Source organism: Sminthopsis crassicaudata, chromosome 1 (genome assembly GCF_048593235.1).
Source record: "Sminthopsis crassicaudata isolate SCR6 chromosome 1, ASM4859323v1, whole genome shotgun sequence".
NCBI lineage: Eukaryota > Metazoa > Chordata > Mammalia > Dasyuromorphia > Dasyuridae > Sminthopsis > Sminthopsis crassicaudata.
In genome coordinates this window covers 191,661,003-191,678,228 of record NC_133617.1, presented here as the reverse complement: position 1 = coordinate 191,678,228, position 17,226 = coordinate 191,661,003, and the positions used below count along the sequence as shown (strand labels likewise).

General features: G+C 38.6%; 1 long non-coding RNA gene across 1 annotated transcript in view; it reads right to left on the bottom strand.

The window, feature by feature from the left end:
* Nucleotides 1-16,921, bottom strand: part of LOC141546022 (uncharacterized) — a 145,539-nt gene extending 128,618 nt beyond the window's left edge. Inside the window, exons 1-2 of the long non-coding RNA XR_012483212.1 lie at nt 16,855-16,921; nt 8,750-8,837 (exon numbers count right to left, since the gene is read on the bottom strand). This is a non-coding gene — a long non-coding RNA (uncharacterized LOC141546022). The remainder of the gene's footprint in view (nt 1-8,749; nt 8,838-16,854) is intronic.
* Between the last annotated feature and the right edge of the window lie 305 nt (nt 16,922-17,226).

Below are 17,226 nucleotides of genomic sequence, written 5' to 3'. Positions count from 1 at the left end.
ATTTGCTACAGAGGGCTGGTTGCTGACTGTCTTCTGTTAGGTACCTGAAGGAACACCACTGGGGTCCCAGATTCTCTTTCCCCTTTGTGAACACATAGGTGGAAAGTGGTCAGAGGAGAGGCCTGGTATAGAGGAGCCTGCCAAATATAAACTGCTTTCATAATGAGACGAAGGCTGAGTATAACACTCAGTGTTGGCAAACTGAAAAATGTAAAACTAGCATTTACCACTGGGCTGAGGGTTGCCTACATAGTAGCATCTCCTGCCAGACTGCTGATTCCAAGAGCCTGGTTAACCCTTCCTGGCTACTGTGTGGCTTCAGACAATGAAGGCTATTGTTGTTCACTGAACATTCCTGGTGGTCTCCCTTTCTGCTGGATCTGTGGGCATCCTACTTGGCGGTGTGAGTTTTTGATATGCTCGATCCAGCTGAAGATTGGCTTAATGTGCCCCTTTAAAAATACAGAAGAGGAAGGTTCCAGCCAACATAGAAAACAAACAGAAAACACATTGGCTCTAGAGATTATGTTTCATCTTAAAAAGCAGAGCAACCTCTTGCCTGGGATTTTATTTTTACTCACAATGTGAAATGTATTGTGGTCAAGTAGAAATGAATTGAAAGGGTGGGGTGTGTGTGTGTGTGTGTTAGGAGGAAGAAAACTCAGAAACAGAACCTCAGTGTTCATTTGCAAATAAGTGCTCTGGGCTTGTGGGGTATTTTCCACATGAAGTCATAGGTCTATCTGTGGCATCACATTGAGTTTCAGTGGCGATAATTATGATGCCATATTACATACCTAAATAAACAGTATTTCCTGAACCAAAAGTGGTCAAGGGAAAGGCTCCAATTTGTACCACTCTGACCTTGCTATTTAGAGAGCCAAGTCAAAGCTTAAATATATGAGAAACATGTTCATTTCATGGCTCTAACTCATTTGAGTGTAGGGACAGTGGGGCGGTAGGAAGGGTCCAAACAATAAGGAAAGCATAGTGAGAAAACTTCTTCCCCTTGCCTATTTCACTTTTGCTTTGTTGTTTCTCTTCTTTTTTGTTTCAATAATTTGACTTTTCATTTTCTAGGGTTAGCCGGGGTAGGCCTGAGCTGGATTGAATTGAAATGAAAGATTTCTTCTGCAACATGATTTCTCTTCACCTTCCTTTTCAGGATTTCTCTTCAACTCCTTCCTTTTCTTAGGATAACATTTTCTTTTAACATTCTTTTCCTCGGTCCTCATTTGTAGGAACATTTAGGTTTAAAATATAGAAGCCTGATATTGATTCCAACGGAAATTTCATGGGTTAACACAGAATATTATAACAAATATCAAAGTGTTAGACATTTTTATTTCAAGATGGACTGAGAGTTTAGAGATCCAGATTTTTGGACTTCACCCTCATGATCCTTGGTTTGACTTAGTTTCCCATAGCACACTCAGTTGAATCCTGGTAGCTTATTACTGAAGTCTTCTGTTTTCTGTTTCTGAAATAACCAAATTGAACCTTTGTACCAAATTGAACCTTTGTTAATCAAGGAGAATATTGTATACCCAAGATAAAAATTAGTCTCAATGATAATCAACAAAACATTTAAGAGCTTCAACTGTACATACCAAGCAAAGAGCTCCACATTCAAAAAATCCCATTTTTCAAAATAAAACCAAGGCAAACACAATATAAAATGAATTCCACTCAGTCCAAAGTAGCTATTCACAGAAGTTCATGTCATGACAAACAGCATGTGTGACTTCCTTCTCAGCATATTCCTATCATAATAACAACCTAATGAAATATCTTTGGACATATTTTAATGGGTCTATCACAATAGACAAGGATTTAGAGTTTCAGGCAATCTAATCCAATCTGTGCAGTCTAGAACAGTGGTCTTCAAATTTTTTTGATCATAAACACTAATTAGTAATTCCTCCCTCCTCACATATATGTATTCACATGGATGAGATAAGGAATTTGGGAGAGGGCAGGGATTTTCCAAGTGGCATTTATGCAGTTGCTTCTATTTGTCCTTAAGCGAGGATTGAAGGGCCAATGCCCAGATCAAAATGGGGAAAATTGACAACTAACAAAATGGTTAAAAAAAAAAAAATAGAGTAGGGAAGAATTAGACTATAATGGGTGAAGGGTAGGTGTGGTTGTGTTGGAGAAAAATTCCCAGGACTGCATAGTTTGGGGAAGTAAGGGATATGACCCATCTTTCTACTCTCAATTAGTTGATTGCACATCCTTGGGATTAAACCATCCCCCTAAGGTAATGCCATATTTAACTTTAAAGACCTCCAGTTAGAGAGTGTGCAGCAGTATTATCAGAGTCTAGTGATCTAAAGGTTTGGGGTATGTTCATTATAGACTCAATAGAATACTGGCATTAATAGGCCAGTGCTTTGAGAATGAATCTATATGAAGATAAATTATGAAGATGTAAGGGATGAATGAAACCAAAAGCTAACCTTTTGAACAAGATTTCTATTTTGTTGAAGGTATCTGTATATAGTCTGGCTCCCAAAATTTAGTTATGAAGAACTACCTAATGTCTTTCTCCAAAGCCAAAGAGAATTCTTTGGTTGAAAAAAGTTTGGAATGGTGATAAGACTTTGTGTAGAAGCCTTAACGTTCTTTGCTTTTCACAAGAGTCAGCAGTTCTTAAAAGGCTGAATGTTAATGTTATTATGAATCCCTGCAAATGCTTTGGATTGTAGGGACAGTTAAGTCATGAGGAACAAGAAAATTGGATTAAAATATGTCAAGAAGTCAGACTCACCGAAGACAGACTAATCAAAGCCATCAAAATTTGATGCATGATGATTTGCGACAAAGTGGTCAAGCAAATATTGTTCTAATATCATTGTAACCACAAGGGCTGTTAAGATGTGTTTCTCAAAGACGGTTAAGTTAGCAAAGAGTGCTCGTCATTAATCTTTTATAATGGCTTTTGGGAGCCACAGTTCATTTAAACATTTTACATTTTTATTACTTATGTATGCCGGGCAGCAATTAAACCTGTCGTGGTCACATAATGAAGACTAATGAAAGCAGGAGAGAGGCAGGTTTTCATTTTATGTCAACCTGAATATTCATCTCCTTCCACCACAGGCGGGGGGGGGGGGGGGGTGGGGGAGGTGAGGGGAGTGCTTTTTTTTTTCCCTTTCTTGAAAGCCAACTTTATAGAAGCATCAACACACATCAAACTAAATGTTCTTATCATGGCGGAGGAAGAAGTATGAAGATGAATGGCCCCTCCTTCTTCAGAGAAGAAGAATGCCACATGGAGATCACACCAGGCCCTTCAAAGCTTCCATCTTCTTGAGATGAGTGAAGTCGGGAGTAGCGTGATAACAACATCTTGATGGTATGTGTACTTGGCCACTATAAGAGCCAGCCTTGGAAGGGAGACAGGAATTAGTCATCCCACAATTAGTCATTCGGCAGTGTAGTTTGATACTTGAGAGATCTGATCTTTATTTCAGAAATACTTCGGCCATCAGCCCAATTCTTGACTGTTCTGATTTTTCAAAATGTTATAATTAGGAATAGTTTGAGGAAGAAAAATATCAATGTGCAGTTAGGAGGCCTGGTTAATAAGTGCTCAGCTAGATCATTAGCTGAATCTTTCTTTTGTGAATTGACCACTGTGTGCCCATTGTCAATCTTACCTCATAAAACTCCAGTATTTTTTTAAAATCTTCTTTATCTTTTCTTTGTTGGGCAGCTAAGAGCCACAGTGGATAGTATTGGTTCTGGAGTCAGGAAGATCTGAGTTCAAATCTGATTCAGATACTTACTAGCTGTGTGACCCTGGGCAAGTCACTTAATCTTTTCCTCCTCTACATAATAGGCTGGAGAAGGAAATGGCAAACCACTTCAGTGTTTTTGTCAATAAAACCCCATATGGGGTCACAAAGTGTTGAATACAACTGAAAATGATTGAAAGACAACAATTTCCCATTCTATCTTTAGGACAATACTTATATCCAATTTTATTGTTTCTCATCTTCTCATCATGTAGGTCCCTATGAAGATTCTTTCTCTACTATGATGAAGGGAATTTAAAAGAATTGTTGTTATCTTGCTTCAGAAACACTAGAAATATAAAGATAAAAATACAAATAATTCCTGCCTTCAAGGAGTTTACATTCTACTTCTATCTGACATATGCAGATAAGCAAATATATATATATATATATGTCTTTGTATGTGTATACATATACATACACATAAAGTTTTATCAGTGTAGGATGCTAGAGAGTACCATGAAAGGAACTTTTATAATTGAAAATTAGTAAATTCTCTGCAATGTTTTGTTTAGGAAAGATGCCTCAGTCACTGAGAGGTTATATGATTTGCTACATATGATAAAAATCAGACTTCTTCCTCATGCCAAAGCCAGACCTTTATTCCATATTCTGAGCTGCCTCTGCTGTGGCAGGGTATGACAACAGTCTTTCTTGTATAGTATAAAATGGGAAATATAACAGCTGTAGTGAGTGGGAAGGTGAAGGATGGCGAGGAATGTTGGGAAAGGTTTCTTATAGGAAGTGATGGCTTGAGCTGAGGCTTGAAGGCAGCTAGGAATTTTAACAAATGGAGGTGAGGAAGATTTGTATTTCAGGAAAAGAGGACAGATTCTGTAAAAACATAGCCAAGGGATGTTGGGAGTTAAATGATTGGGGGCAATTTTCAATTAGTTGGGCTACTAGATTAAAGAAATTGAGTTGCAAGGATAATGTTTTTAAAATGAAGTAGATAAATCTAGGTCTCTCTATTTGCATGAAGCATTATGGAAGGGGCAGGGAAAGTAATATATGGAGGAATGATATTCAGGAGAAAAGGTAAGAAAAGCTTATTTAGACAGGGAAAAGAATGCAGCAGCATCTGAGCTTTGATTAAACTCATCCAAGAAGTTCACTATCTCTGCAAAGGACTTTGCAGCCTGAAGAAGAAAATATAGATGAGAATATTTGTAGTAGATACCCAGATCCACTTTCAAATAATATCTGTCAGCAATGGACTTTTAGGAGTAGAAATCAAAGAAAGAGATGCCCCTGAAATGGGGGAGGAAGTTTGGGGTGCCATAACCCTTCAGGCAAAGGCAAACTATGAAATCTTGCTAAAGCAAAAGTATTTTCTAAGGTAGGTTTCTGACTTTACATAAAACTTTATGGGGTTTTTTTTGTTTGTTTTTTTGTTTGTTTGTTTTTTTTTTAAGAAAAATAATAGAGGGAAGATCCTTCTGTGGAACTCTGAGTAAACTTATGTGCTAGCCTTTCACGGCTGTTTCCGACTCAGTCCAACTTTGTCTTGAAGTAGTGAAGCCCCTTACTTAACAGGAAATCCCTTTTGAATCATGCAGTGAGAGCAAATGTATAAATACTGTCTTAATGATAAATAGGACATGCAGACAAGCAATCAATTGCACTCTTCCTGAGCCTGGATTGCTGTTCATACCTCCACAGGGGCTCTCCCTGAAAAGGGAAAACTTGTGCTTAGTGAATATAAGAGTCCCTTATGTTTAGGCCTAATCTGATTACATTAGTGTGTTTGAGGGCTTCATTTATGAAGTCTTTTTAATTTTTTTTTCCTTAGAAGGGTACAGTGTTATAGCCTCTAACTCATTTTTTTGGCAAGGGTTATTTCATCTTACTGGGCAACAGTGGAAGTAAAAAAAGTCATTAATTCTGGTTCCCCTACCCCCAAGTCTCTAAATTTAGCAAAGGAGAAAAGTCCCTTATGGTATTCAGTGAGCATAAATAAAATAATATTTATCAGTTTATCAGCCTAAGAGCAATTTAACCCATGAAAGGTTAGGTTTGTAAAACTAAAATCTGGTAAGAGATTAGATTAAACCATTAATCTAATTACTTTCACTGAAAAAATATTAAGTGTGATATTGTATTTAACTTGGAGAAATGGTAGCTTTCACTTTGTGGTTACTGTCTTCTTTTTTAGTAAGTCAAAGGACTACAGAGATTATTAGTATAATAGGTAGTAATTTTATGAAAAGAAATGTTTATTAAGGTCTGTTGGATGAAAGAAGAATTATTTTTATTAATTTAATGTTGTTCCTCAATTACATGTAAAAACAAATCTTGATATTTGTTTTTTAAAATTTTGAGTTCCAAAATCTTTCTTCCTTCCTCCTTCATAACTAGAACAATAAGCAATTTGACATAAGTTATACATGTGCAGTCTGCAAAATGTATTTCTATAAAGAATTATTTTTAAATGGCAAAAAATCACATGGTGGGGACCACATTCATCCTAAAGCTCTGTGTCCTGTTATTTCATTAGTGTCTCCACAATGCTTGTCAACTCACAACCTGAAAGAATTGTTATTTGCCCGATGGCATATAGCTAGTGTGGGTCAGAGACAGACCTTGAATTCAGGCTTTCCTGACACCAAGGTAGCATGATATGTCAGAAAAAGCACTGGCTTTGGAGCCACTGGTTTAAAAAAAAAAATAAATATAAATATATATATATATATATATATATATATATACATATATATATATATAATTTTTACTATATGTGAAACAATGGACAAGTCACTTAAGTTTCTTGGTCTATTTCCTCATGGCCCTGGAAGATAAATTTGGGTTCTGTGAGAGAGCTCCCTTTCCCCAAGGTGATAAGGCATGACAATCCAGATACTGTCCAAGTTTGCTTCTGTGAATCAGTTGGTGAAGCAATATGGGAAATTGTGACTAAGAGACCTCAACACTCTTTGGAACCTAACTTAAGACCCAGAGAAATCAAGTTGCCTAATTATGTGAACATATCTCCAAGAGATAGAGATGTGCTATATCTAAAAAAAAGAAAAAAAAAAAGTGATGACCTTGACCAGCATTAAAGGGGACAGTAATGTATCACATGAAGTTCTTTGTAAATGGAATATACAATGGAGGCTAGGAATTTTGAGACACAGAAGAAGGGATAATGATCTGAAGTAGGAGTCAGGAAAACTTGGAATTAAGTCTCACCTCAGAATTTTATAGGGTAAACTTGGGCATGTTCCTCCTTGCCTCTGTTTCCTCATCTGTAAAATGAGGAAATGGATGTGTTGCCTTCTAATGTTTTTTCTAGGTCTAAATCTATGATCCTAGGAAGCCAGAAGAAGACTCCCACATATGTATGTGTGTGTGTATATATATATATATATATATATATATATATATATATATATATATATATATATATATATATATATGTATATATATATGTATATATATGCATTATACTTATATATTATGCATATGTATATGGTTATATATACATTTATATGCTCTCACATATGTATATATAAATACACTATATAAATACACACACACACACACATATATAGGTAGAAGTGATGGCAGAATTATGGAGACAGTTACAGAAGACTTCTATGCTTCTGTCTCTTTTATTTTGCCAGATAAAACCATGCAAAATTGTTAACATCCATTTAAAGAGTCATTTACACATCTCTCACTATGGTTTGTATAGCGTTTCCATTGTCAAAGTGGCCTGGAGGGTTCTCCCAATTCTAACTGGCCCCATTTTCTCTCTAACCAAGGTTGATCACCTCTGCAGGGTAGAGGAGTCTGACTACTAAAAATTTAGTTAGGAATGGAATCCCTGGGTGAAGCCCAATAAAAAATACATGGTGAGACTGAGCCTCCTCTCCAGGGGATTTTATTCTGAATTGCTGTGGAGTCATTTTTTCTTTCTTTCACCAGCCATGGAGCTTAAACAAAGAAAAATTATAAAGGGGAGTCAGACACAGAAGTTCATACAGTCATAAATCTGAGAATTGTTGTAGGATTTGAGAATTACTTTTAGTTCATATTTTGAGGTTGAAAAATGAACATCTCCACATGTATCCCAGTTGTCCTGATCCAGTGTTGATGATAAATGAAAAATGTTACAAGACAACAGGACCAATTTTTATTGCATCCAGAAGAGCAAATTTTGGCAAAAATCAATATACCTGAGGGCTTTTTGTCATATTAAAATTAAGTGGTTCAACTTTTCCAATTTAGTTTCTTATCTATGTCTCTTTTCCTGGTATGGATAGAACAAGAGAGCTATTTCAACAGAGTAGATACTACCTGGGCAAAAGGCCTTTTATCCTAGAGAAGTAACTCATTAATTTCACTTAAGTGAATTCAGATAGATTAGGAATCTCTTTGGGTGGAGCTCCATACTGATAGTTTTATTTGCATGTGAGCAGTCTGAGTACAAAAAATGGGCTCTAAGCAAACTAGAGTAAAATTCATTGAGAGGAAAAAAAAGTCAAAAAAGATCCTTGAACAGAGGAAAAGGAAAGACAATTGGCCGACATTCCCATCTTGGACGTATATACATGCTGAGCATGTGCTTTGAAATGTTTTTTACATAAAGTTTCACACAAAAGGTGATTTTTCTTATGTGTTTGATTTGTATTTTAACTTGATGGTCCAGGCCACAAAGTGGGAATTTTAGGGGTCCTAATTGTGGCTCAGCTTTCTTTTCTTGCCCACAAAGATTTTGAATTTTGCAGGGCTCCATAAATTGACATCTATGGATGGATATGCACTGTTCAAATATGCCAAGCCTCAATAAGGTGAGGACTTAATATGCTCCAGCTGTGCTGGCTAACACCCTCTCCCCTGCTCCAAAAAGGGTGAATAAAGTATTAGGGTATCTCTTTGAAGCAGCTGCAATCCATTCAGTCATACAAATTGAAATGGAGGAGAAGACGGTGAAAAATCCAAACCTGCAATTCTGCCTTATTCCACAGCTGTATTCGCACAGGACTCAGTGAGACAGGCCGCCCAAACAAAGCCACCTCCCTCAGCCTTGGCCTAGTGACAAGAGGAAAGAAAGGAGATTACTACAAGCCCCAGGTATTTTTGTTAGCTGGAAGCCTAGTGGGGGTGGCTCGGGCGCCAACAACACCTCCAGTTGGCAGACTCACTTGGCAAGCCACGGACCCTGAAGTACTCCCTGGTGGGTGAGGCGCATCCCGTCGGGCCTCCTCGCCAGCTGCACGTGGCAGCCAAATGGGGCACGTTTGGAACTTTCCTAATGGGGCCAGGGGGCAAGAAGTGGGGAGGAGCGGGACAGAGCTACTCATACGTGGTGGGTCAGCATAAATAAGTTGCTCACTTAAAAAGGAGGGGGAAAAACTGTCCAAAATATAAGAGATAACTCTCATGTTAGTGCAGGTTTGACATCACTGAAAAAGGGATAAGTTCTTTTGAAGGAAGAGAAACTGATAGCAAACTCCAGCACTCAAGCAGAAAGCCAGAAGCAACGAGGAGTCCAGAACTCTCTAGCATGAGCCGAGCTGTGCCTCCTAGACTGTTAACTGAGAGCTCCTAAAGGGACCTGTAAGAATAATCAGGATCAGGAGCTACAGGAGTGGTATGTAAATTGAGCCAGACAGACCAGGAGTTGGGCCTAAGTCCTTAGGGGACTGACTGCCTGCACTTCTCCCTTCCCTCTCTTTAAGTCCATCTCTCCCTCCCACTTCATCCTCCCAGATCTGGAAGTGAATGCCATCAGATTCTTGATCATGAGTGACCAGGAAGGAAGAAAAGAGATCACATACCAGTGATACAGAACTATGAAAAAAAAAAAAAAAAAAAGGCTGATGTTGGCTGGGAATGCCATGATTAAATTCTACAGCAATGAAATCTTAATCTTGGGAGATACCAGAAGATTCATCTAGTCCAACAATACCTGAAACATGAATCTTTTGTATAACATCTCAAATGAGTGCTGTCCCACCTCCTCTCAGAGTTGTTTAGGGATAAAGATTTTTATATTTTTGAACTTTTCAAACTGTTAGAAAGAGAATGTGATAGGTTCTGAAGAACTATAGACCCCTTCGACTTATATACTAATGTAACATCTTTATGTGGAGGATACCAGGAGAACTGTCATGACCCGAAGAGGAAATATGTTGGAGAGACTGAAATATGTATAGGCCTTCTGTAACTGGTCCTGGCAAATAATATGACAGGAAGTCTTTTTCAATTGTCTCCATAGCTGGCTTTGTCAGTTTCAGTCTGCTTCTTTTCTTCCTTCCTTTCTTTTTCTTTTCTTTTCTTCCTTCTTCCTTCTTTCTTCCTCCCTCCCTCCTCCCTCCCTCCCTTCCTTCCTTCCTTCCTTCCTTCCTTCCTTCCTTCCTTCCTTCCTTCCTTCCTTCCTTCCTTCCTTCCTTCCTTCCTTCCTTCCTTCCTTCCTTCCTTCCTTCCTTCCTTCCTTCCTTCCTTCCTTCCTTCCTTCCTTCCTTCCTTCCTTCCTTCCTTCCTTCCTTCCTTCCTTCCTTCTTTTCTCCCCCCTCTCCCACCCTTTGTTTGATCTGAATCTAGGGATACTTGCTGACTTTTTGAATCATGATGTCTCTTCAGAGACCATGTGTTAAGAGGAAATATGTTAGGATCTTATTCTCTCTAAAGCTATATGGCCCCCAAGAAACTGACTTCAATATTTGACTTCTTCATTGCTTCTTTTCTGCTCTAGGTTCCCAGACCTTTGTTAGGAGAGTGAATCACAAGAATCCAGGAACTGAAATCCAGGAGGGGTTTTGTAACTAGTGCAACACTGATCCTCCAAAGAGCATGAAGAAAAATATTTTCAAATAATCTTTGGGAATCTAGTCCACAGAAGAACTCATCCAGCAGTCATGCTACCTCTGGACATGAACTTGATGGGGCCAATGCTACATTGGAAATGAATTATGACCCTATTCTCTTAGACATCAAGGTGGTATAGGAGAGAGTATGCCTTGGAGGAATTGAGGGAAGAGTATTACTGTTTGTTCTTTCTGTATCTTTAAAATTAACTCCTCTTTATAAAAGCTAACTGATGTCAAGTGATTAAAAAGAACTGGAGCCCTAATCACTGACCCCATAAAAAAGAGGGAAGCATAGCTTCAGGGGGAGGAGGAGGGGAGGATTCGAAGTAATTGTAATAGTTAAACGACACCTAGTACCTAGGTGAGGGCTTGGGGGTGAGTTGGGGCCTAACCTCTAGGGGCAATGTAATAGCCCTAGGTCTGGGACAAAGAACCAGAACAACTCTAAATGCTTACTTAGGGCTGAAATCTGCCTTAACACCTTCTATCTATTGTTCTAATTCTTTCCCAGGAACTTCGAAGAACAAGACTTAAAGCTCTTTCTCTCTGCAAACATTCAAATATTTGAGGGTAGTTATCACGCCCCAGGTTTTTCTTTTCCAGGTTAAACTCCCTCAATTTAGTTTCTTCAATTGATCTTCCAGCTGACTTAGTATCCTAACTGCCTTTCTCTGTACCTACTCCTACTTGTCAATATCGTTCCTAAATTGTGATAGTTATAATTGAATAAAATACTCCAGATGTAGGCTGAGGCAGAGTAAATAGTGAAAGTATCAGTTTTTTTCACTCTAAACACTAGCATTTGAATTCTAACACAAGGGTAAGTTTTCAAAAGGCAAAGGCATCCTATAAATTTGTACAATGGGACAACTGGGTGGAACAGTTGGAAAACATGTTTCTAAAGCCAAATCTGTCCTCAGACACTTTTATGACCCTGGGCAAGTCACTTAGCCCTGTTTATCTCACTTTCCTCATATGTAAAAGAAAGAAAAAAGAAATGGCAAGCCATTTTAGAAAAACCCCAATGAAGAAGCAGAGATGACTAAAGAAAAACAATTTGAATTCTGTGACTTTTTCTTTTTGGAACTATAATGCTACCTACCTCATGATTGTAGGTTATAGCTTTCTTCTCTATGTAGAAAACTCATATAGTCAATCATTCAATCATCCAACAAGCAGGATTTATAAATCATCTAATATATATTAAATGGGGTACACAAAGACAAAAAAAAAGTCCTGTCCCTCAAGGAGCTCACATTCTGTTGGGGAGGAGGGATGACATGCACACAGTTAAGGAAATATAAAATACACATAATTTAAATGCAAAGTAATGTGGGAAGGAACCCAGTCCAACTGGAAGGCCTCATTTAGGAGGTGGTGTTTTAGTTGAGCTTTCAAGAAAGCTAAGTATTTGAAGAAGTGGAGGTGAGGTAGAAGTGTTGTAGATATGGGAGTAGACTACAAAAAGGCAAAAATAGGAATGATGAAACATTTTTAGAGAATGGCAGGTAGGCCAGTTTACCTGGAACTAAACCATTGGTAATCTTTACCACAAATCTGTATTCCCAAACCTCAATCCTCAATGTCCCGAGTCAGTCACGATTTGATAAATGCTTTGACAGGTCACTTTGAGCATCATTTTTTTGTTTTTGTTTGAAAGCTTTTTATTTTCAAAACATGCACAAATAATTTTTCAACATTGACCTTTGCATAGCCTTGTGTTCCAAATTTCCCCCTCCTCCCCCACCCCTCCCCTAGATGGCAAGCAATCTAATATATGTTATACATGTTAAAATATAAAAATGTTAAATCCCATATATGTAAACATAGTTATATAATTATCTTTGAGTATCATTTTTAATAAAGTATATTTTGTTGTCATTGTTCAGTCATGTCCAACTCTCTATGACCCCATGAATCAACACACTGGGTTCTTCTATCTCTTAAAGCCTGTGCAAGCTCATTCATATTCATTGTTTCCATGATACTATCTATCCATCTCATCCTTTGCCACCCCCTTCTCCTTTTGCCTTCAATCTTTCCCAATATCAGAGTCTTTTCCAATGAGTCCAATTTTCTCATTATGTGGCCAAAGTATTTTAGCTTCAGTTTCAGTATTTGCCCTCCAGTGAATAATCTGAATTGGTTTCTTTCAATATTGACTGATTTGATCTCCTTGCTGTCCAAGTGACTCTCAAAAATCTTCAAAGAGCACTTACTATCTAGGGTCGAGAAGTACGTCCATAAGGAACTGCTCAGAGAATTAACCGCTCACTAGGGAAAGTTAATTATAAAGAAGTAGGACACATAAAAAGAGAGGGAAAGTGGAAGGAGAAGAACTGGGAAGATTTTTTTTTTCCGGGTGTCTGTAAGCTTCTAAGCGCCTAACACAGGAAGAAAGGAGGATCAGAGCATTTCTGTGGGCAGAGCCTCAGGGCTTCTAGTTAAGCTGGTGATTCAAATAGCTCTGAGGAGAGCAAATAGAATCTGAGGCCATAGGAGTGAGACCCAAGAAGATAAGCCAGAGGTAAGAATCTGCTGAAGCAGAGAAAAAAAAAAAAAAAAAAAAAAAAAAAAGAGGGCAAGAAATAGAGAGAGTGCCTTACTAATGCTTCACTCCTGTAAATTTATTAGTATACGAAATTTGCAGATGAGGAAATTCCTTCTACAAATGTTCTTTAAAGTTTCAGAGCACTAAAACTTTCCAAGGGTTGAATAGCTAGTTATGTGTCAAGTGAAGAACTTGAATGAACTTCTTCCTGGTATCAAAGCCAACTCTCTACCATATGAAGTACCAGCTACGTGGTTTACTGTGTTTGTAGTAAGGAAAAGCTGAATTCAAATCCAGTCTCAGACACTGTGTGACCCTAAGCAACTCACCTAATCTCTCTTTGCCTTAAATTTCTCAGACATAAAATGAGGATAATAATAGCACCTACCTCAAAGGGATTGTTGTGAGGATTAAATGAGAATGCTACAAAGCACTTAGCAAGTGAGGTATTTGGCACATAATAGGCACTGAAATAAAAGATGATTCCTTTCTCAAACTTTTTCCACTTGTGACTCTTTTTCACTCAATAAATTTTTAGGTGACTCAGGGATATAAATGTATAAAATACTGATTATAATTCATAATTTTGTGACACCCCCCACATTTCTAATGGGTCATGACCTACAATTTAAGAAGCTTTGCTCTATGCCACGTCCTCTGAATTAATTTACCCAATGGACTTTTAATTTACTCATTTGAAACAAGCTACACGTGGTCAGAGAGATACTTATGCATTTGAATGGACTATTTGTAGCAGACTTCAGTGGACATTGTACAGAAAGAGGTATCAATAAAGCCCAGAATAATGGTTGAGAATCCTTAGGGTGTAGTCTTTGGAGAATGATGTTAACTACCGCCATCTTTATGATACCTGAAGCAATGGAAACAATAGCTACCGAAGAGATGCAATGATTGAGGCTGTGTCTGATCAGGAGAGGCATTTGGGGACTGGTCCATATCATTATGCAGGCTTCCAAAACAGCAAGGTCATTCTCCTTACTATGCTGCCACCTTGGGATATCCCTAGTCCTCCAGATGGTTCCACTTCAAGAGAAAGGGATTACTGCTGTTGGTCATAAGTAGCCTCTCTGAGAGCACTAAACATATCATGTTAGCCTGGTATCCTAGCTTCTGCTGATTCTGCAAATAATCTGCCTTTGTCGACATTATTTCAGTAAGTTTGTGGTTGGATTTCAACAGGGTTGATAACAAGGCATCCCACACCAAGCACCCCTTACATGCAGTTTCTCCGGGGATTGGCAGTATTTGTGTTTCCTTTGGAAAATGACCCAGGTCCCCTGGTTCCTTTCCCCCCACCTTGAGCTGCTAATGCAATGCTGCTTCAGCACACTTGGCAGAAAGCCAGCACTTCCTGGGAGTAGCTGCCCTTTGGGGAAATCTCCTAATGGGCGGATAAGAGCATTTCTATTACAAGATTCAGGACAAAGCAACAGCTCCACCTACAATGAAGTCCTGAATTTGCCAGAAATTTGCTGTTTGCCAGCTCCCAGAGCTGAGATCGCTCCCCAGGGCATCTTCCTCATTCAGCAGAACCCAGGAACACACATCAAGATAACCAGAAATCTGGCTCTGGTCCTGTAAGGGCATGAAATGTAATAAGAGCTGTACTTGGAAGACCCCAACCATGCAAGTGAAGATACAGAATCATCAGAAGCCTGCATCCCATCTATATCAAACTTAGAAATGAGAAAGGTTCAGTTTCACAGTTGATTCTGAACTACCTTAGTATTCTCTTACCTTAAGAAAAAAAATCATTTTTTTCTAAATAAAAAATATTTGGTGAGTGTTTCCACTTCCATTGAGAAAGAGAGAGAGAGAGAGAGAGAGAGAGAGAGAGAGAGAGAGAGAGAGAGAGAGAGAGAGAGAGAGAGAGAGAGAGAGAGAAACAGAGAGACAGAGACAGAGACAGAGACAGAGACAGAGACAGACAGAGAGACAGAAAGACAGAGAGAGGGAGAAACAAAGAGACAGAGAGACAGAAACAGAGAAAGACAGAGACAGAGACAGAGAGGGAAGAGGGGAGAGAGGGAGAGGGAGAGAGAGTTTAAAAGAGGTATAAACTACTTGCAAGTGAGAGAAAGGTTTTATGGAGAAAGTGGCTTTTAATGGACCCAGAATAATGGGTAGAATTTTAATAGGGAAAAAAGGCAGAATGGAAAGAGGATAGGTGAAAGGGCTGAGAATGGCCTGAAGCAAGTCACTTAGTCTCTCAATGCCCCCAAGCAACTCTCCAAAACTATAAATTGTAAAGAAGGTGTAGAACAGCACTGATAAAGGGAATTTCCTCTTCTGGAAGTACCCTATAAGTAACAAATGAAATGACAAATTGAGTCCTCTCCCTATTAAATTCTCTACATCATAGAATTGTAAAAAGAATTAGAAAAAAACATGAAGCCAAGAAAAGAACATAGTTTTTCATTATTGTAATACTGAAATTGTTATCGTAATAATGTTCAGGGAAAGTGACAAAACATGGACTTTCCTTCTTTTCTATTTCTGCTCTGGAATGGGAAAGAAAAAACCTATGTGTGGAAGAGTCCTAAAGCCTCCCCTCAAATTCACAGAAAGCCAGTGCTCTCTTGGGCAGAAAAGGAATGGAAACATAGAGTTCTCCAGAACTAATTAAGAGTGTAAAAGTGGTACATTAACTTCTTTTTGGTGAAAAGTTTAAAGCAGAAAAAAATTAGAGTTGAACCTTCTCTGCAAGTATTTTTTGTTGTAAGCTTGCATTCAAACACCAAAATATAGCTTTGGAATTGTATGTTGTTGTTGTTCAGTGTGTCTGACTCCTCTATTTAGGGTTTTCTTGGCAAAGATATTGGAGTGATTTGCCATGTCATTCTCCAACTTATTTTACAGATGAGGAAACTGAGGCAAACAGGGTTATGTGCCTTGCCCAAAATCACACAGCTAAAAAGTGTCTTCCTGACTCCAGGAGCAGTATTCTAGCCACTGTGCCACCTAGCTGCCCTAGTAGTAGTAGTGTTATATGTGATCTAAAAAACTCAAGATGCATAAGAAAGGATAAACTAAAGGATATTTGCCATTTTCTGGGAGAGGACCAGCAGATGATGAGCTGGTGAGGGATAACATTTGGAGTTTAACTCAAGAAAGCTGCCATATTTTACTAAAGTAGTTGTATTTCTTTACTTCTTACTCTGGATATATTTTCGTTTATACTTAGTAGCTGGGATTACTTTCATTTAAAAAAAAAAAAACATAAGGGACTAGATTGTGTGCTAAATTCCCCCTCTCCCTTGGTTATTCACACCTGGGAAAGAAAGCCTAGCCAGATGGTCCATACAACTATGCCCAAAGGTGCTACCATCTACCAAATTGCATAGGAAAAAAAAATAATCAGCCCCTATAGAGCTGACCTTGCAGAATCAGCCATAAGAAATGATGGCAAACCTGCCAGGTGTAAAAGGTAGGGGGTAGGGAGGTGAGAAGAGGGTGATTTAACATTTCACTGCTTCCTGGAAGCTCAGCTTTGTATACATTATAGCCCTGCCTTGTAAGATTTAGGCAGAGATGGCACCATCCACAAATCCTACATATGGATGCTCATATCTCATATATAATTCCAGCTGCATCCCAGCAGCTTCTTATGGCCAAAGGGGAAGACAGGAAAGATTAGAAAGAGAGAAGGGATGATCTAACTTACAGCTTTTGGTGGGCTTGAATTTGACCCAGCCACCCTGTACAGGAACCCAATCCTAGTTTCAATGAGCTCAGACTCGCTCAGGGCACACTGCCAAGACCTAAGCAACAACAGCTTCACTGCCTGCATCACAATCTGGCACTGAAGCCTGTTGTTTAGGCACAGGTAGCTTAATGAGCGGCTCTCGGGTGAGAAGCTGTCCTAGCCTGTGCATGGCTCCATCCCCCCTGTGCCTCCTTTCAACGAGCTTAAACACATAGCTAATAAAAATGCCTGAAGAGCACTGTGTCCAATCTGAACGTCCATGCAAATGCACATTAATCATAGTAATAGAACAACATGAATAATTGTTAGGCACACACACTTTCTAAGCCC